The sequence below is a fragment of the Saccopteryx leptura genome, chromosome X (genome assembly GCF_036850995.1).
Source record: "Saccopteryx leptura isolate mSacLep1 chromosome X, mSacLep1_pri_phased_curated, whole genome shotgun sequence".
Classification (NCBI taxonomy): Eukaryota; Metazoa; Chordata; class Mammalia; order Chiroptera; family Emballonuridae; genus Saccopteryx; species Saccopteryx leptura.
In genome coordinates, this window is record NC_089516.1 from 55,102,124 (window position 1) to 55,123,156 (window position 21,033).

The following is a 21,033-nucleotide window of genomic DNA, read 5'->3' on the forward strand; positions in this document are numbered from 1 at the left end:
TTGGTGGCATATAATCTTTTATATTATTCTACTATGACTTTTTGTATATCTATGATATCTCTGGTAATTTCTCCTCTTTCATTTTTGGGTTTTGTTTATAAGACACCTTCTTCCTTTTTTCTTAGTAATTCTAGCCAGTGGTTCATCTCTTTCATTGATCTTTTTAAAGAACCAACTCTTTTTTGTATTAACTATTTCTATAGTTTTTTTGTTGTTGTTGTTGTCCTCTGTTTCATTTAGTTCTTCTCTGATTTTTATTATTTCTTTTCTTCTGCTGACTTTGGGTTGCCTTGTTCTTTTTTCCTAGTTCTTTAAGATGTGATGTTAGGTTGTTCATGTGGAATCTCTCTTGTTTTTTTATATAAGCCTGTAATGATATAAACTTTCCTCTTATTACTGCTTTCACTGCATTTCAGAAATTTTTGATTTCATGTTGTCATTTTCCTTTGTCTGTACGTATCTTTTGATCTTTGCTTTTTTCTCTTTTTATTTAGAAGTATGTTATTTAGTTTCCATTTTTGTGGGTTTCTTTACTTCTTTTTTGCAGTTAATTCTAATTTCAAAGCCTTATGTTCAGAAAATATGTTTGATATAATTTCAATCTTCCTGAATTTGTTTATGTTAGGTTTGTTGCTCAACATATGCTCTATCCTTGAGAATGTCCCATGCACACTGGAGAAGAATGTATAATCTGACTTTTTGTGATAAAATGTCCTGTAAATATCTGTTATGTCCATTTGGTTCAGTGTGTCATTTAAAGCTGATATTTTGCTATAAATTTTCTGTTTTGATAATCTATCTAAAGCCATCAAAGGTGTGTTGAAATATCCAAATATGATTGTATTTTTGCCTGCTTCTATTTTTAGATCAGTTAGTAGATGTCTTATATTTTTTTGGTGTTCCCTGCTCAGTGCATGTATACTAAGAAGTGTTATGTCTTGATACAATGCCCTTTTTATCATTTTGAAATGTTCATTTTTGTCTATGGTTACCTTTGTTGTCTCAAAGTCATCGTTGTGAGATATGAGTATGGCTAAACTTGCTTTTCTTTGGACATTATTTGCTTCGATATTTTTTTCCAACCTTTCATTTTGAGTCTACTTTTGTTCTTCCAACTTACATGTGTCTCTTGAAGGTACCATATGGTAGGATTTTGATTTTTTATCCAATCTGTTACTTTGTGTCTCTTTATTGCTGAGTTTGATCCATTTACATTCAGGGTAATTATTAACACCTGAGCATTTCCTATAGCCATTTTATGTTTTGTTTGCAAGTAGCTCTGTGTCTTCTTTGGTTACATTCTTTTGTGTTTCTGTCCGTTTATTTTGTTTAGGGTCATTCCATACTTCTTTCTCCTGTTGTTGTTTTTTTAAGCTGTGTATTTCAGTAGTGGCTTTTTCATGAGTGATTACCAATAGGTTATTAAGAGATAAATTTTTATATGTACAAGAGTCACTTTTCTTATGAATAATTCTACACTCCATCCTCTTTTGCTACTGCAGATATCTACCCCTCACATTTTGTGTTATTGTGGTCACTAATTATCTTTGTTTTTATTGTGATATTGCTGTTTTTATTTGTTTTGTTCTTTGTATCTGGTAAAAAAAAAAAAAAACCCTTGAATATTTCCTGCAGTGGGGGTTTTCTGGTGATAAATTCCTTCAGCTTCTGTATGTTTGTAAAAGTTTTTATTTCTCCTTCATATTTGAAGGATAACTTTGATGAATAGAGTATTCTTGGCTGGTCATTCCTCTCTTTTAGTACTTTTAATGTTTGGGTCTACTCTCTCTTGGTTTGTAGTTTCTGCTGAGAAGTCTGATGATAACCTAAAGGGCTTTCCTTTATGACATTTTCTTCTTTTCCTTTGCTGCTTTGAGGATACTTTCTTTGTTATTGATTGTTAAAAAAAATTTTACAATGTGTTTTGGAGTAGATCTGATTTAGTTGAGATAACTCGGCATTCTGTTTTCATCTTGGATTTGAGACTCTAGCTCTTTCCATAGGTTTAAGATATTCTCATCAATTATTTGTTTGAATAGGATCTCCATTCCCTTCTTTGTGTCTTCTTCTGATATACCCATTATTCTTACATTGCTTTTTCTGATGGAGTCAGACAATTCTGTGGAGCTCTCTCAGTTTTTATAATTTGTCAGTTTCTCTTCTCTTCTCTCCATAGCATATCTAGCTGGCTGTCTTCAATGTCACTGCTTCTTTCCTCTATCTGGCTTGATCTATTAGACAAAATTGCTATCTCAGTTTTTAATTCATGTGTTTAATTCTTCATCTCTGTTTTAAAAGTTTCAATCTTGGTGAGGTATTTGTTTTGTTTATTTATTTGGTTTTGGAGTTTACTAAGTTTCTTATTGGTGTTTTCTCACATTTCATTGAGTATTTTCAGAACTTCAATTTTGAATGCTTTATCATTTTACTTCAGTGTTTCCATGTTGTTGATATTGTTTTTATGGAGATTTTTAATTTTTTTTCTGAACTACATCTCTGTCTTATATAGCCACAATATTTGATTTCTTTTTATTTGATGGCAACTGAGAATGGTATTATTAAGAAATCTAATAGAAACCTGAAGATGGCAGTGGAGTAGGCAGATGCACAGACTCCCAGCTCACACCACCAAACTGGATTACAAATTAATTTAGGAACAATCAGTGTGAAAAACCAACTCTGGGCTATAAGACCAGCTCTCAAAAACCAAGGAGCAAAGAAGAAGCTAAACTGAGTCTGGTAGGGAGTGCTGAGGAGCAGTGACCCTCCCCTGCTTACAGGAACAAAGTGGGTGTGAGGCTGAGAGCCCAGAAGGGCTCTCCTTCCAAAGAAAAGAGTAGTAAATATCGCTCACAGCCACTTGCCTGGGGACCTGGGAATGAGGTGTGTTGTAAAGGCTGGCTTATATTCCAAAAGGAAAGGGGGGAGAGAGACAGACAGTGACTGGCAGAGTAATACATGGGAAGACCTGAGAAGTTGACTCGTCTAGTGCTGGAGAAGGCCATAGCTGGGGGAGGGGTTGGTCCTTCCACATAACACAAGACTAAAGTGCTTTTGGATCATACATCTCCAGATATCTCTCCAGCTCCAATCAGCACAAAAAGACACAGCTGAAAACAAGAAGTGGGGAGGAGGGGCAGTAACTCAGGTCTCCATAGAAGCTGAGATACACCTACCCCTACTGAAGCTGAGAAAGCACCCTGCCCCCCAGAGAGAGTAACTGGCAGGTAAGGCCTTCAGAGTCTCAGTTTACACACACTGCATTCCTGGATACAGTTTCAAATAAGCTCCCTGCTGAGATCAGTAAACAAGACTACAAGTGAGCCTGACCAAGCAGTGGCAAAGTGGATAAAACATCGGACTGGGATGGAGAATACCCAGCTTTGAGACCCCGAGGTAACCACCTTGAGTGCAGGTTCATCTGGTTTGAAAAAAAAGCATACATGCTTGGACTCAAGGTCGCTGGAGCAAGCAAGGGGTTACTCGATCTGCCGAAGGCCCATGGTCAAGGCACATATGAGAAAGCAATCAATGAACAACTAAGGTGTCGCAACAAAAAACTAATAATTGATGCTTCTTATCTCTCTCTGTTCCTGTCTGTCTTTCCCTATTTATCCCTCTCTCTGGCTCTCTCTCTGTCTCTGTAAAAAAAAATCATAATAAATAAATAAATCATTAAAAAATAAAACTTTTATCTTTAAAAAAAAGACTACAGGCGGAGAAGAAGGCGGAAAGGAGGACGGGCATAGGGGTCGGCGACAGAGGCGGGGCGGGGCATGGTAACGGCTGGGAGGCCGAGTGGGCTGGGCCGCAGCGAGGTGGGGGATCCAGTGAACGCTGCCGCCGCCGCTCCAGCCGGTTCCGCGCGCCCCCGCGGGCCCCGCCTCGGCCATGATGATCCACAGCTTCCAGAGCAGCCACCAGGACTTCTCATTTGGGCCCTGGATGCCGACGGCGACCAAGACCCACATCATGAAGTTGGCGGACGTGGAGAAGTTAGCTGATGAACTGCATATGCCATCTCTCCCTGAAATGATGTTTGGAGACAACGTGTTAAGAATCCAGCATGGTTCTGGCTTTGGGATTGAGTTCAATGCCACAGATGCATTAAGATGCATAAACAACTACCAAGGAATGCTTAAAGTAGCCTGTGCAGAGGAGTGGCAGGAGAGCAAGATGGAGGGTGAACATTCCAAGGAGGTTATTAAACTATATGATTGGACCTATACAACAGATTATAAGGGAACATTACTTGGAGAATCACTCAAGTTAAAGGTTGTACCTATGACTGATCGTATAGATACAGAGAAATTGAAAGTCAGAGAACAGATTAAGTTTTTTGAAGAGGTTCTCCTATTTGAAGATGAACTTCATGATCATGGAGTTTCAAGCCTAAGTGTGAAAATTAGAGTAATGCCTTCCAGCTTCTTCCTACTGCTGCGGTTTTTATTGAGAATTTATGGTGTGCTTATCAGAATGAATGACACCAGACTTTACCACGAGGCTGACAAGACCTACATGTTACGAGAATATACATCACGAGAGAGCAAGATTGCTAATTTAATGCACGTTCCACCTTCCCTCTTCACGGAGCCGAACGAGATATCGCGGTATTTACCGATCAAGGAGGCGGTCTGTGAGAAGCTGCTATTTCCCGAAAGAGTGGATCACAGCCCTGCAGACTCACAAGCAGACACACCCACAGAATAGAGTGCTACACACCATGGACTCGCCCTGGGGTCTGATGGAGACCTGGGCTGTGTGGCCGGGGTAATTTATTATGAGAATTAATTGCCTTGTCTGTGTGCAGATTTTCTGTAGCCTTAAAGGAAACAAAAAATAAAAGATGGTTGCAGGCAAAAAAAAAAAAAAAGACTACAAGTGAGAAAAAAACAAACAAATTAAGACTTCAGAGCATCCCAAATCTGAAAGTGGATTACAAATAACAGCTGATGCCAACCCAAGAAGACCTAGAAATAACACAACTGAAAATTGGAGACAGACAACACCAAACCAAGACTCAACTGGCCCTACAAACAACACAACCAAACAAACAGACATAATGAGAAGACAGAGAAGTGCAATCCAAATAAAACCACAAGAGAAATCTCCAAAAAGGAACTGAGTGATATGGAAATAATCAAACTGCCGGATGAAGATTTTAAAATAATGATTGTTATGATGCTTGGGGATCTTAAAACAACAATGGATGGTCATTACGAACACCTAAATAAAGAGATAGCATGTATAAAAAAAGGACATTGAAATATTTTTAAAAATTAGTTGGAGTTGACAAATACAATATCAGAAATGAAGATCACAATGGAAGGAATAAAAGCAGGATGGATGAACCTGAGGATCAAATCAGTGAGTTGGAGGACAAGATGAACAAAGGCATGAAAGGAGAGCAGAAAAAAATAAAAGAGACTCAAAAAGTCTGAGGAAACTCTGAGAGACCTCAGTGACAACATGAAGAGAAATAACATCTGCATCATAGGACTTCCTGAAGAAGAGGAAGAACAAGGGATAGAAACTTTATTCAATCAAATCATAGCTGAAAACTTCCCTAAATTGATGCAAGAAAGAGTCTCACAAGTTGAAGAAGCACAGAGAACTCCATTAAAGAGAAACACAAAAAGACCTGCACCAAGACACATCATAATTAAAATACCAAAGCTAAGCGATATAGAGAAAATATTAAAAGCTGCTAGAGCAAAGAAGGCTATCACCTACAAAGGAATGCGCATAAAAATGACATCCAACTTCTCAACAGAAACACTTGTGGCAAGAAGGGAATGGCAAGAAATATTCAAAGTAATGCAGAACAAGAACCTACAACCAAGACTACTTTATCCAGCAAGGCTATCGTTTAAAATTGAAGGAGAAATAAAAAGCTTTGCAGACAAAATAAAATTCAAGGAATTCATTACAACCAAACCAATGCTGCAGAAAATGTTAAGGGGCCTGTTGTAAGCAGATCAAAGTGGGAAAATAATATACCAATAGAAGAACACAGCTTTAAAGAATAAAATGGCAATAAAGAACTACATATCAATAATAACCTTAAATGTAAATGGATTAAATGATCCAATCAAAAGACATAGGGTAGCTGCTTGGATAAGAAAACAGGACCCGTACATATGCTGTCTACAAGAGACACACCTTAGGCCCTGGCCGGTTGGCTCAGCAGTAGAGCGTCGGCCTGGCGTGCGGGGGACCCGGGTTCGATTCCCGGCCAGGGCACATAGGAGAAGCGCCCATATGCTTCTCCACCCCCACCCCCTCCTTCCTCTCTGTCTCTCTCTTCCCCTCCTGCAGCCAAGGCTCCATTGGAGCAAAGATGGCCCGGGCGCTGGGGATGGCTCCTTGGCCTCTGCCCCAGGCGCTAGAGTGGCTCTGGTCACGGCAGAGCGACGCCCCGGAGGGGCAGAGCATCGCCCCCTGGTGGGCAGAGCGTTGCCCCTGGTGGGCATGCTGGGTGGATCCCGGTCGGGCGCATGTGGGAGTCTGTCTGTCCGTCTCTCCCTGTTTCCAGCTTCAGAAAAATGGGAAAAAAAAAAGAGACACACCTTAAAACAAAAGATGCACATAGGCTGAAGGTAAAAAGATAAAAAAAATATTTCATGCAAATGGAAATGAAAAAAAAGCTGAAGTAGCAATACTAATATCAGACAAAATGAACTTTAAAATAAAGGCTATAGTAGGAGATAAAGAAGGTCACTACATAATGATAAAGGGAGTAATCCAACAGGAAGATATAACTATCATAAATATCTACACACCTACTATAGCAGCACCTCAATATATACAACAGACTTTGATGGACATAAAAGGTGAAATCAACAGCAATACTATAATAGCAGAAGATTTCAATACCTTACTAACATCACTAGATAAATCCTCAACAAAGAAATTAAAAAAAATAAAAGACTTAAAAGACACATTAGATCAACTTGATTTAATAGATAGCTTTAAAACCATTCACCCTAGGGCAGCCGAATATACATTCTTTTCAAGTGTCCACGGTACACTCTCTAGGATAGACCACATGTTAAGGCACAAGAGCGGTCTCAACAAAATTTACAAGATTGAAATCATATCAAGCATTTTCTCTGATCACAATAGCATGAAACTAGAAATCAACCACAACAGAAAAACTGAAAAATACTAAAACACATAGAAACTAAATAGCATGTTATTAAATAACAAATGGGTTAACAATTAAATCAAAGAAGAAATAAAAAATTTCTAGAAACAAATGATAATGAGCAAACAACTCAAAATTTATGGGACAGAGCAAAAGCAGTCCTGAGAGGGAAGTTCATAGCACTACAGGCATTCCTTAAAAAGCTTGAAGAAGCTCAAATAAACAATCTAACCCTTCATCTAAAAGAACTAAAAAAGAATAGCAAGTAAGGCCCAGAGGTAGTAGAAGAAAGGAAAAAATAAAGATCAGAGCTGGGGAAGACAAGATGGCACTGGAGTACGTGGACGTACCAACATTGGAGCAAAGTTGGCCCGGGCACTGAGGATGGCTCTGTGGCCTCTGCCTTAGGCACTAGAATGGCTCTGGTTGCAGCAGAGCGACCCCCCAGATGGGCAGAGCATCGCCCCCTAGTGGGCATGCTGGGTGGATCCCAGTCGGATGCATGCGGGAGTCTGTCTGACTGCCTCCCCATTTCCAGCTTCAGAAAAATACAAAAAATAAATAAATAAAAGACATCGATACTGAAGACCTTGAAGAGCTGGATCCAGATTTCATCATGGCTAAACAGGTTGAACAGAAGGAGCTTAAGGAATGCCTAAAGAATCAAGAAAAGAAGATTGACTATTTTGAAAGACCTAATCGTTTGGAAGAAATTCCTTTAATAAAAAGTGCGTATGAGGCCCTGGCCGGTTGGCTTAGTGGTAGAGCGTCGGCCTGGCGTGCAGAAGTCCCGGGTTCGATTCCCGGCCAGGGCACACAGGAGAAGCGCCCATCTGCTTCTCCACCCCTCCTTCTCTTTCCTCTCTGTCTCTCTCTTCCCCTCCCGCAGCGAGGCTCCATTGGGGCAAAGATGGCCCGGGCGCTGGGGATGGCTCCTTGGCCTCTGCCCCAGGTGCTAGAGTGGCTCTGGTCGCGACAGAGTGACGCCCTGGAGGGGCAGAGCATCGCCCCCTGGTGGGCATGCCGGGTGGATCCCGGTGGGGCGCATGTGGGAGTCTGTCTGACTGTCTATCCCCGTTTCCAGCTTCAGAAAAATACAAAAAAAAAAAAAAGTGCGTATGAAGAGCAGAGAATTAAAGATATGGACCTGTGGGAACAAGAAGAAGAAGAAAGGATTACTACTATGCAACTAGAACGAAAAGGCTCTTGAACATAAGAATCGAATGTCACAAATGCTTGAAGACAGAGATTTATTTGTAATGCAACTCAAGGCAGCACGACAGTCTGTTTATGAGAAAAAACTTAAAAAGTTTTAAGAGCAATTAGCAGAAGAAAGGTGTAGCCGCTTGGAAGAACGTAAAAGGCAGTGTAAAGAAGAATGCAGAGTAACCTACTATAGAGAAAAAGAAGAGGAGGAGCAGAGGAGGGCGGAAAAGCAAATGCTCAAAGAGCGTGAAGAGAGAGAATGTGCAGAACAGGCAAACCGGGAGGAAGAGCATCAAGAATATGAGAAGCGGGTCAAGAAGTTAGAAGAAGTCAAAAGGAAAAAACGCCAAAGGGAGTTGGAAATTGAAGAAAGGGAGCGCCGTAGAGAGGAAGAGAGAAGGCTTAGTGAGGATCCAGTTTCTACAAAGGACTCTCATTGGGGAGATAGAGATGCAGAAGGCACGTGGAGAAAAGGACCTGAAGTGGATTCTGAGCGGAGAAAAGGCCTGCCGGAGAAGGAATGGAGACGTGGAGAATGGCGAGATGAGGAGAGGCCTCAGAGAAGAGATGAAGATCACTCATGGCGGTTAGGGAAGATGAAGAGAGAGAGTCTTCTCTTAGGCCAGATGAGGATCGGGTTCCCAGGCGAGGCGTGGATGACGACAGGGGCCCCAGATGAGGTCTTGATGAAGATCGGTTCTCTCACCGTGGGGCAGACGAAGACCGGCATTCATGGCATAATGCAGATGACGACATGCCTCCCAGGTGAATTGGTGATGAAGACAGGGCAAGCTGGTGTAACACAGATGATAACAGACCACCTAGACGAGGACTGGATGATGACAGAGGAAACTGGCGGACAGCCGATGAGGACAGAGGACCAAGACGTGGGATGGATGAGGACCGGGGGCCACAGTAAGGAGGTGCTGATGATGAGCGGTCATCCTGGCGTAACACTGATGATGACCGGGGTCCAAGGAGAGGCTTGAATGACGACCAGGGTCCCAGGAGAGGCTTGGATGACGACCGGGGTCCCAGGAGAGGCTTGGATGACGACCGGGGTCCCAGGTGTGGCTTGGATGAAGATCGAGGACCTTGGAGGAATGCCGATGATGATAGAATTTCCAGCCGTGGTGCAGATGATGACAGGGGTCCTTGGAGAAATGTGGATGATGACCAGCTCTCAAGAAGGTCTGATGATGATCGGATATCCAGCAGAAGGGGCGAGGACTCAAGACCTGGTCTCTGGAGACTGTTTGTCAAGCCAGGTGGATGGAGAGAGAAAGAAAAAGCCAGAGAAGTGAGTTGGGGTCCACCTCGAGAATCAAGACCATCAGAAGACCGTGAATGGGATAGAGAAAAGGAAAGAGAGATAATCAGTCAAGATTGTGATGAGAATGACAAGGACCTGGAGAGAGAAAGGGACAGAGAGAGAGATGGGGACCAAGAGGACCGCATCCGACGACCTAGGGATGAAAGTGATTGGAGAAGAGGAGGACCAGCTGAGGAAGCTTCAAGCTAGAGAGATTCCGGTCGCGGGGACGACAGGGAGAGAGATGAGCGCCGTCGCGAGAGAAATGACGGCCGCGACCTGAGAGAAAGGCGGAACGACAGAGACCACAGGGGACCCCCTCTGCGGTCGGAGCGTATGGAAGCAAGCTCCTGGAGACGTGCCGATGATGGAAAAGATGAGCGGGCGGAAGAGCTGGATGCCCCTCGTCGTCTTCCTCCCCCAGCTCTTTCAAGAGACCGGGAGCAGGAGCGGGACCGGGACCGGGACCAGGACCAGGACCAGGACCGCGAGAGAGAAGGCCTCCGTGGCGAGCTGAGAAAGACAAGGAATCCCTCTGTCGTACGAAAAATGAGACGGATGAAGACGAATGGACAACAGTACGACGCTAAAGGCTCAAAATAGTGGATTCAAACTCATGTCTCACATAGGTTTGGTCACAGTCAAGGATTATTATACTTGTGCTTCAACCAGTCTAAATTGGTTTCTTTAATGTTGTCTCATCCACAGAAAGCATGAACTTGCATTAATCCTATATAATAGATCGATCATGCACCATTATACATAGGCGATCGGAAAACCATGCCATTTTCTGGAATTTAAGGAGTTGCATTATTTCATCAATCACTTGTTTACAAAAAAAAGAAAAGCTAAAAAATAAATTTAAAATGTGAACCTTTCAGGTATTGAGTAACACCTGTATCTTGGTATAGAATTGATCTTTTTTCTTTTGATTTTGAAATATCTGATACTAACTTGGAATGAGGTAAGGTTCTGTTATAGAAAATGTATTTCGAGACTTTAAAGCAGGGAGCTGAAACAATTTTCACACCATTAGCAGTTGAGACATACCTCTAGGTATTTTTAGGTATCAACTAAATATAGCAGGTTTTTAGGTTCACTTTAAGTGCAGTAAACATTACAAGCATTGAATACATTGGGATTTCACGTGAGAGAAGCTGAGTATAAAGCAGTCTGCAGTCATTAATGTCATGACAGGAACACTGCACAAGTGTGGATCCAAAACAGTTAGAGCTTTTAAATTTTAAAGGATTTGGTAAACTTGCCAAGTTTTTTCTGTTGCCAATAGCAAAAACTGTTTTACCATTAATGGAGAATTCATGCCTTTCAAGCATTTTAAATATGACAATATTTATAAATGTGTGGTTTGGAGGAATTGTTTAAATTCTTTTTCTTAATTTCTTTTCAGGATAGAGTCTTTCAACAAGTAATTTGTAGTAACGACTGTGTTGACTTCAATTTTGAAGTGTGTAACTGTGTTAAAGATTAACTACTTGATCTTATTGAAGCCAACACAGAACTTGCTGCTGTGTTTTTTTTCTTTAATGATAAATTAAAAAAATAAAAATAAATAAAAATAAATTACATGGTTTTTCTTCCTATAATTACCCTTAGTTATTTTTTTTAAAAGCCAAACTAAGATTATCCTAGTTACAATATTAAGTCTGATTTTAACTTGGCCTGGTAATTTGCATAAACACAACAAGAATAGTAATTGATCATATTGGCTTTTTTACAATAGGCTTTGCTGCAACTTTATAATGAATTTTTAGATTAAGTTGTAAACAGCCTCTCAGGGTACACACAAAAGCCAAGCTACATAGTTGCTATTAGGCTCTACCTGTAATCTTTCTCAAAATGTCATTATTTCCCACAGTTATACAAGTTTGTGGCCTTGGTCACAGACTGTCTCCCTTTCCTAACCCTCAGGTCCTTCCTGAAGGTTTTGTCCCAAGGACACTTCCAAGAACCTTCCCAGGGTGAGAGGAGTTGCTTAAGTGGAGGGGCGGGTTGGGTGAGGGAGATGCTTAATGAAGAAGTTGCCACCTCACACCTGTTCGATTAGCTATTATTAGCAAGACAGGTAATAGCAAATGTTGGAGAGGCTGCGGAGAAAAAGGAACCCTCATCCACTGTTGGTGGGAATGTAAAGTAGTACAACCATTATGGAAGAAAGTATGGTGGTTCCTCAAAAAACTGAAAATAGAACTACCTTATGACCCAGCAATCCCTCTACTGGGTATATACCCCAAAACTCAGAAACATTGATACATAAAGACACATGCAGCCCCATGTTTATTGCAGCATTGTTCACAGTGGCCAGGACATGGAAACAACCAAAAAGCCCGTCAATAGATGACTGGATAAAGAAGATGTGGCACATATACACTATGGAATACTACTCAGCCATAAGAAATGATGACATCGGAACTTTTACAGCAAAATGGTGGGATCTTGATAACATGATACGAAGCGAAATAAGTAAATCAGAAAAAACCAGGAACTGCATTATTCCATACGTAGGTGGGACATAAAAGTGAAACTAAGAGACATTGATAAGAGTGTGGTGGTTACGGGGGGGGGGGGGGGGGGGGAGGGGGGAAAGGGAGAGGGAAAGGGGGAGGGGCACAAAGAAAACTAGATAGAAGGTGACAGAGGACAATCTGACCTTGGGTGATGGGTATGCAACATAATTGAACGACAAGATAACCTGGACTTGTTATCTTTGAATATATGTATCCTGATTTATTGATGTCACCCCATTAAAAAAATAAAATTATTAAAAAGAAAAAAGAAGTTGCCCTAGTGGGATGTTGAGTTTAAAGTGGCCTTGAGTTTAAAGGCACCCTGGACCCAAACCTAACATTCCAGCCTTTTGTTTTTTAAGGAAAGAGGGCAAAAGTCTCTTCATCTGTAGCTACTTCCTGATGGTTAGGGTCAGTAAAATATCTAGGGTGAGGGGCTAGTCTGAGTTTTAGGCTAGTTGGTGAGAACAGTTTTTACAAGACCTTTCCAATCCCAAGGGGCCATTTCATATCCCAGCCTGATTGCTTCAACCATCCCCTTGGTAAAAGTACTTTACCAATCTTCTAAGTCTCAATTTCCCTCCTTTGGATACCAAGGACATTGCTGTCAGATCCTGAGCAAGAGGGCAGTTAAGTTCCAATCCAACACCCTACAGCTGGATGGAGTCCCTGCAGTTGTAACTTGAGACAATGCTCAGGGGAAAGGGAATTCCCCCAATGATGAGGGAGAGATGAAGGGAAAGGAAAATATCCTGGCCTGATCCCTGAAAGTGACCTCACTGCAAGCATTCAAGGGCTTTGCCCCTGACGCTTGTGTTCCTTACTAAATGAGATGAGTGAACATCCTTTTTCTTTGTCAGGCTTTGAGAGATCATTTCCTCTGGTTCCTCATGCAAGGCACCACTTGTTGTGGTGACAATGAACTACTTGGAGACCAGATGAAATGCTCCAAGGAGCTGAGGGGAGGCCACAGTCCATGTCAACAGACCAGAGGACTAAAGCCCTGTCCCCAAGCCTTACTCAGATATTTATTAGCAAGTACAAATAACTCAAGAAAGCAAACAGAAGATGTTTACAGGGGGTAAAGTACAAGGAACATGCTGACTCCTAATCCCTGTTCTGAGAACCTAAACATTTTTTTGTTACTAAATCTTATCTTGCTGTTTTGCTGTTTCTAGCATGTATTGTCTCTAGTATGGGTCAGAGAGGTCCCTGGACTCTAGTCAGCTCAGGAATTTCAATCTAGGTACCTCACTCTCTCTAATTGTTATTCTAACTCTGCATATTTTCATAGAATATTCCAACAGTGCATCACCACCACTATCTAAATTTAGAAAACTTTATTACCCTTCCCTTGACAATGCCATTATAGCCACATCCCACTTCCTACCACCACCCTTTCTTCAGCCCTAGGCCTAGGCAACTCAAATGCCCATCAGTGAGAGGAAATAAACAATTTACTGTATATATACACAATGGACTACAGCAATCATAATGAATGAACTAAAGCAACACAAACAATATGAATCTTTGTGATTTAATTTTAAATGAATAAAAGCCTTAAAAGATGGATCCTTTTTACAAATTAATTAAATATAATTGAAATTGTATGACTTGGTTCCAATAATCCCTATTTCTTTTTTTAAATAAACTTTTATTAATGTTAATGGGATGACATTAATAAATCAGGGTACATATATTCAAAGAAAACATGTCTAGGTTATCTTGTCATTAAATTATGTTGCATACCCCTCGCCCAGAGTCAGATTGTCCTCCATCACCCTCTATCTAGTTTTCTCTGTGCCCCTCCCCCTCCCCCTCCCCTAACTCTCTCCCTCCCTCCCTCCAGCGTCCTCCCTCCCCCCACCCCTGGTAACCACCACACTTTTGTCCATGTCTCTTAGTCACGCTTTTATGTTCCACCAATGTATGGAATCATGTAGTTCTTGTTTTTTTCTGATTTATTTATTTCACTCCGTATAATGTTATCAAGATCCCACCATTTTGCTGTAAATGATCTGATGTCATCATTTCTTATGGCTGAGTAGTATTCCATAGTGTATATGTGCCACATCTTCTTTATCCAGTCTTCTATTGAAGGACTTTTTGGTTGTTTCCATGTCTTGGCCACTGTGAACAGTGCTGCAACGATCATGGGGCTACATGTGTCTTTACGTATCAATGTTTCTGAGGTTTTGGGGTATATACCCAGTAGAAGGATTCCTGGGTCATAAGGTAGTTCTATTTTCAGTTTTTTGAGGAACCACCATACTTTCCTCCATAATGGTTGTACTACTTTACAGTCCCACCAACAGTGGATGAGAGTTCCCTTTTCTCCGCAGCCTCTCCAACATTTGCTATTACCCGTCTTGTTGATAATAGCTAATCTAACAGGGGTGAGGTGGTATCTCATTGTAGTTTTGATTTGCATTTCTCTAATAACTAATGAAGCTGAGCATCTTTTCATATATCTGTTGGCCATTTGTATTTCTTCCTGTAATCCCTATTTCTTGTTGCTCATGCCTTTGTGTAATCCCTTGTCTTTCAGTGAGGGCTAGGCCTAGTAACTTGCTTCTAATGTGTAAAACATGGCAAAGATGATGGGATTTCACTTCTGACATTAAGTTCCAATGAAACTGTGACTTCTAATTTTCTCACACACACTCTCTCTCTCTGGTTCTTCTCACTTCCTCTCCTTGAATAAATCAAACTTCCATGTTGTGAACTGACACACAGAGAGATTCATGTGACCAGGAAATAAAGGTAGTTTCCAACCAACAGACACCGAGAAACTAAACACTACCTACAACTATGTGAGTGAGCTTAGATCAGGGGTCGGGAACCTATGGCTCATGAGCCAGATGTGGCTCTTTTGATGGCTGCATCTGGCTCGCAGACAAATCTTTAATAAAAATAATAATAACACTAAAAATATAAAACATTCTCAGGTATTACAATCCATTCCTTTCCTACTGTTCATGTTCATAGTTGCGGGTGGCTGGAGCCAATCACAGCTGTCCTCTGGGACAACACCAAATTTTTATTGAATAATGCGTAATGTACATGGGTTGTTGTGAGGTCAGGAAGTAAACTTCCCTCCTTTTAATCAAGTAGTCAACTAGCTAATTGCAGAAACCCTTTTGACGAAGAAGATGGCTAAAAGAAAAATGATGAGGAGTCTCGTACTTTTCAGCAGGAATGGACAGAGGAATTCACCTTTGTGAAGAGAGCAGATTCTGCAGTGTGTCTAATATGCAATGATAAAATTGCATCGATGAAACGGTCAAATATAAAGTGCCACTTAGACACACATCATACTACATTTGCATCAAAATATCCAGCGGGAGACAGCAGGAAGAAAACATGTCAAGAGATACTGTGCAGAGTGCAAGCTAGTCAGCAGCAACTCCGTGTTTGGACCCAACAAGGTGACTGGAATTCGGCTAGCTTTGCTGGTGCTTTAGCAATTGTGAGAAATGGAAAGCCATTTACAGATCGGGAGTATGCCGAAACATTCATGCTTGATGTTGCCAATGAACTTTTTGATGACTTTTCAGATAAAGACAAGATAATTAAACAAATAAAAGACATGCCTCTGTTGGCAAGAACTATTCACGATCATACCATCATGATGGCAAATCAAATCGAGGCAACACAAGTGAAGGACATAAATGCAGCACCATCCTTTTCTCTCTCTTTGGATGAGTCAACAGACGTAAGCCATTTATCCCAGTTCAGCGTGATTGCAAAGTATGCTGTCAGTGACACATTACGTGAGGAAAGTCTTGCTCTTTTGCCTATGATAGAGACAACAAGAGAGGAGGATTTATTCCAGTCTTTCACTGAGTTTGCTAAAGAAAAAAATCTACCGGCCTGACCTGTGGTGGCGCAGTGGGATAGAGCCTCGACCTGGAACGCTGAGGTCGCCAGTTAGAAACCTTGGGCTTGCCTGGTCAGGGCACATATGGGAGTTAATGCTTCCTGCTCCTCTCCCTTCTCTCTCTCTCTGTCTCTCTCTCACTCCTCTCTCTCTAAAAAATCAATAAATAAAATATTAAAAAAAAAAGAAAAAGAAAAAAATCTACCAATGGATAAACTTATTTTGGTGTGTACTGATGGTGCTCCATGCATGGTGGGGAAAAACAGAGGATTCGTAGCGCTTCTTTGTGAACATGAAAGGAGACCCATCCTAAGTTTTCACTGCATCCTACATCAGGAGGTGCTTTGTGCTCAGATGTGTGGCGAATAGCTTGGTGAGGTGATGTCAGTGGCCATTCGGGTGGTCAACTTTATTGTTGCCCAAGCTTTAAATGATCACCAGTTTAAAACACTGCTGGATGAAGTTGGGAATAATTATCCTGGTCTGCTTCTGCACAACAATGTGCGTTGGTTGTCAAGAGGGAAGATGCTCAGCCGTTTTGTGGCTTGTCTGAGTGAAATCCAAACTTCTCTTGAAATTAAAAACGTTGAGCATCCTGAGTTAGCTAACACTGAGGGGCTCCTGAAGTTCTACTATCTCATAGACATGACTAAACATCCAAACCAGCTCAATGAGAAAATGCAAGGCATTGGAAATACAGTCTTATCCCTTCAGCAAGCAGTGTTTGCATTTGAAAACAAGCTGGAACTCTTCATTGCCAACAGGTCGTTTACTACACTTTGAAAAACTGGGAGAGTTTAAAGATGCATGCACAGCAAGTGACCCTGCTCAACATCTTGATCTCCAGCAGCTAGCGGGTTTCACATTTAATCTCCTGCAGTCATTCAAAGCGTGCTTTGGAGAATTTTATGATTGCCCTCGTCTTTTTAAGTTTATAACCCATCCACACGAGTGTGCAGTGGACAGAGCCGACCTGAGTTACATCCCCCGTGTCTCCATCAGAGATTTTGTGCTACAAGTTGCTGACCTGAAGGCTTCAGACATGTGGGTGAATGAGTTCAAGTCACTGAATGAAAATTTGGAAAGACTTGCATGATAGCAAGCAGAGTTGGCGAGCAAACACAAGTGGGGAGAAATAAAAAAACTTCAACCCACAGGCCAGCTGAGTGTCAAATTTGGAACGCACTTCCCATCACATACCACACACTGCAGTATGTGAGTATTGCTGTACTGACAATGTTTGGCTCTACATATGCATGTGAGCAGTCTTTCTCACATCTAAAGAACGTTAAGACCAACCTACAATCACATTTAATGAATGGAAGTCTCAACGCCAGCATGAAGCTGAACCTCACCACGTATTAACCAGACTACAAAGCCATCAGCAAAACCATCTGATGCAGCATCAGAAGTCGCATTAATGGTAAGAAGTACTTTATTCATCATTGGTTAGCAACAGCATAACAACGTTATTAAAAAGAATTCAGAGACTTATTGTACTTTAAAAGTGTTGGTCTTGGCCCTGGCCAGTTGGCTCAGCGGTAGAGCGTCGGCCTAGCGTGCAGAGGACCCGGGTTCGATTCTCAGCCAGGGCACATAGGAGAAGCGCCCATTTGCTTCTCCACCCCTCCGCCGTGCCTTCCTCTCTGTCTCTCTCTTCCCCTCCCGCAGCCAAGGCTCCATTGGAGCAAAGATGGCCCGGGCGCTGGGGATGGCTCTGTGGCCTCTGCCCCAGGCGCTAGAGTGGCTCTGGTCGCAACATGGCGACGCCCAGGATGGGCAGAGCATCGCCCCCTGGTGGGCAGAGCACCACCCCATGGTGGGCGTGCCGGGTGGATCCCGGTCGGGCGCATGGGGGAGTCTGTCTGACTGTCTCTCCCTGTTTCCAGCTTCAGAAAAGAAAATGAAAAAAATAAAAAAATAAAAAAAAAATAAAAGTGTTGGTCTTACATAAAATGCACACATTTACTTGTATTTAGTGTTAAACGTATTGTATGGCTATCACAGAATTACATTTTAAAATATGTGGTGTTCATGGCTCTCTCAGCCAAAAAGGTTCCTGACCCCTGGCTTAGACATAATCCTCCTCCACACAAGACGTGATGTGACTGCATCCCTAGACAAGACCTTGAACTACAGGATCCAGATAAGTGGTCTGGATTCCTAACTCAAAGAACTGTGAGATAATAAATGTTGTTATATTTTAAGTCACTGGAGTTTGGAATAATTTGTTATGCAACAATAAATAACTAATACACCTCCCATTAAAGAAACTGCTTGTGCCTTGGCTGTATGGCCCGATTAGAATGTCATCCCACAGCGCAGAGGTTGCTGGTTTGGTCCCTGGTGAGGGCACATATTGGGGAGATCAATGTTCCTGTCTCTCTCTCTCTCCCTTATCGTCTCTCTAAAACCAATAAAATGAACATTAAAAAAGAAAGAAACTGCTTGCAATTTCCCAGTACTCACCATACTACTTCTCCTTTCTATGCTGTTGTGTGTACTATTTCCTCTTTCCATCCTTCTTAATTCAGCTTACTTTTTGGCCTTTAACAAAAACTCAAGGCCCTGGCCAGTTGCCTCAGAGATAGCACGTCAGCCCAGCATGTGTAAATCCCAGGTTTGAGTCCTGGTCAGAGCACACAGAAGAAGCAACCATCTGCTTCTCCACCCCTCCTGTTCCCCCTTCTCTCTCTCTCTCTCTCTCCCACAGCCATGGCTTGAATGCCTCGAGCAAGTTGGCCCCAGGGACTGAGGATAGCTCCATGGCCTCCCCTAAGGCACTAAAATAGCTTGGTTGCTGAGCAACAGAGCAGTGGCTCCAGATGGGCAGAGCATTGCCCAGTAGGAGGCTTGCCAGGTAGATCCTGGTCAAGGCACATGTTTGAGTCTGTCTCTTTGCCTCTCCTCCTCTCACATAATTAAAAAAATAACTCAAGCATCTCCTCCAGGAAGCTTCTCTAATTGAGCAGTGCATATATTGCTCTCTCTCCTTTCTCTCTAGAAGCTCTCTTCTGACTTCTATTAGCATAGTTACTATATTTTAATTGCCTGATCACTTAATTCTATAGCAGTCTATGAACAACTCTAGGACCAAGATCATATTGTATACTGCCATGGTCTCCACATCCCCAGCTTCTAGTGGGATACTTCTCACATAGCATGTATTCTTTGTAGGCAAGGTGAGTAATAGCAAAGACTTTGGAATCAAAAGACATCAATTTGAATCCTATCTCCATCACTAACTATCTGTGTAAACTAAGTCACTTAGCCTCTCTAGAACCTATATCTTCTCATTCCAGGAATAGAGAAGGGGTGATCAGTACCAGGAAGGGAAATTCATATTTGTACCCTACTTGCATTCCAGGCACTGAGCTAGTTATTTGATCTTCCCTCCATAATTCCATTTGGCCTCTTAGCCTGAGGATGCTCTTTAGTAGCTAAATCAAGGTAGAAACTTCAAGAGTTATGCTCCTCAATCATCTGCTTTTATGTATTTGATAAATTAAATAAATGCAGAAGAGAGTTTCTTGATATAAAGTTAAAAGCAGCTCCAGCACAAATATATATATATATATATATATATATATATATGTATATATATTTATTGTGTGTGTGTGTGTGTGTGTGTGTGTGTGTGTGTATATATATATATATATATATATATATATATTGTATTTTTCTGAAATTGGAAACAGGGAGGCAGTCAGACAGACTCCCACATGCGCCTGACCAGGATCCACCCAGCACGCCCACCAGGGGGCGATGCTTTGCCCATCTGGGGTGTCTCTCTGTTGCAACCAGAGCCATTCTAGCACCTGAGGCAGAGGCCACAGAGCCATCCTCAGTGCCTGTGCCAACTTTGCTCCAATGGAGCCTTGGCTGTGGGAGGGGAAGAGAGAGACAGAGAGGAAGGAGAGGGGGAGGGGTGGAGAAGCAGATGGGCGACTCTCCTTTGTGCCCTGGCCGGGAATTGAACCTGGGACTCCTGCATGCCAGGCCGACACTCTACCACTGAGCCAACTGGCCAGGGCAAACAAAAATATTTTAAAAATCATACCCAGCTCAATATTTTTAAGTGACATATTTCAGGTTTCTCCTAATGTTCCATTGATGAAATATCAGCACTTTTTTCATGTGCTTGACTGAGCTTTTGTACAGAGGACAAAAGCATCATATGTTCTACACATCTTATAGTGGAAACTGTCAAATGTTACAATCAACATTGCCATAGTATCACCACTGACATGCTTCCAAAAGACTTTTACAACAAAAACCCACCACAAGCCTGGAACAAAATACGCAATCCCCCCAAAAAATGTGCATCTCATATGTCTTATGTGATGGAAAAAAAAAAAGAGTTGTGACCTGAGGCTAACAACAGGAGGTTTCTTTGAGCTTTTTCTCAAATGCTCCCAGTTTAGAAATATATTTAGAAGTTAGTGTGGAAAGGGGAAACGCCTTCTAACTCAAGGGATTTAGTTTCCCTACTGGGAAATTCTAGCTTTGACACTCTAGTAAGATCACACCATAGCAGACAAATCCTACTGGGATGTCAGAGTTGGAGATTTCCCTGAAGGGAAACCAATGGAAAAAAAAAAAAAGACTACATATTCTAGACTAGTCTTGAGAGAAAAATACTTAGGCTGACAGCATGAATGGTCTGTGATTCCAAGTTGCGAACTTTCCCTGCAGGGAAATGTGAACCTGAACCTGTTAACTTTCTGAACACTGCTAAGTCTTGAGATGACTTTCTCATAAATCTGCTTCTCCCTAGGGGTCTTTCTGAAAGACTCTGCCATCCCTTCAATTCCCCAAATGAGAGAAATAGACTCATTCTTAATTCCTCCCTTTTCCTCATCCTCTACCTCCAATCTTATACTAAGTCCTAGCAATCCTAAATTATCTCTTGAATCCCACTTCTTTTCCTTAACCTCATCACCACCACTCTTATACAAGCCAC

At 41.8% G+C, this 21,033-nt stretch overlaps 2 pseudogenes; both read left to right on the forward strand.

The window, feature by feature from the left end:
• Positions 1 to 3,891: 3,891 nt before the first annotated feature.
• On the forward strand, positions 3,892 to 4,764 carry LOC136385758 (TIP41-like protein pseudogene; annotated as a pseudogene).
• Positions 4,765 to 7,763: 2,999 nt separating this feature from the next.
• Positions 7,764 to 10,255, forward strand: LOC136386344 (eukaryotic translation initiation factor 3 subunit A pseudogene; annotated as a pseudogene).
• The last annotated feature ends 10,778 nt before the right edge of the window (positions 10,256 to 21,033 follow it).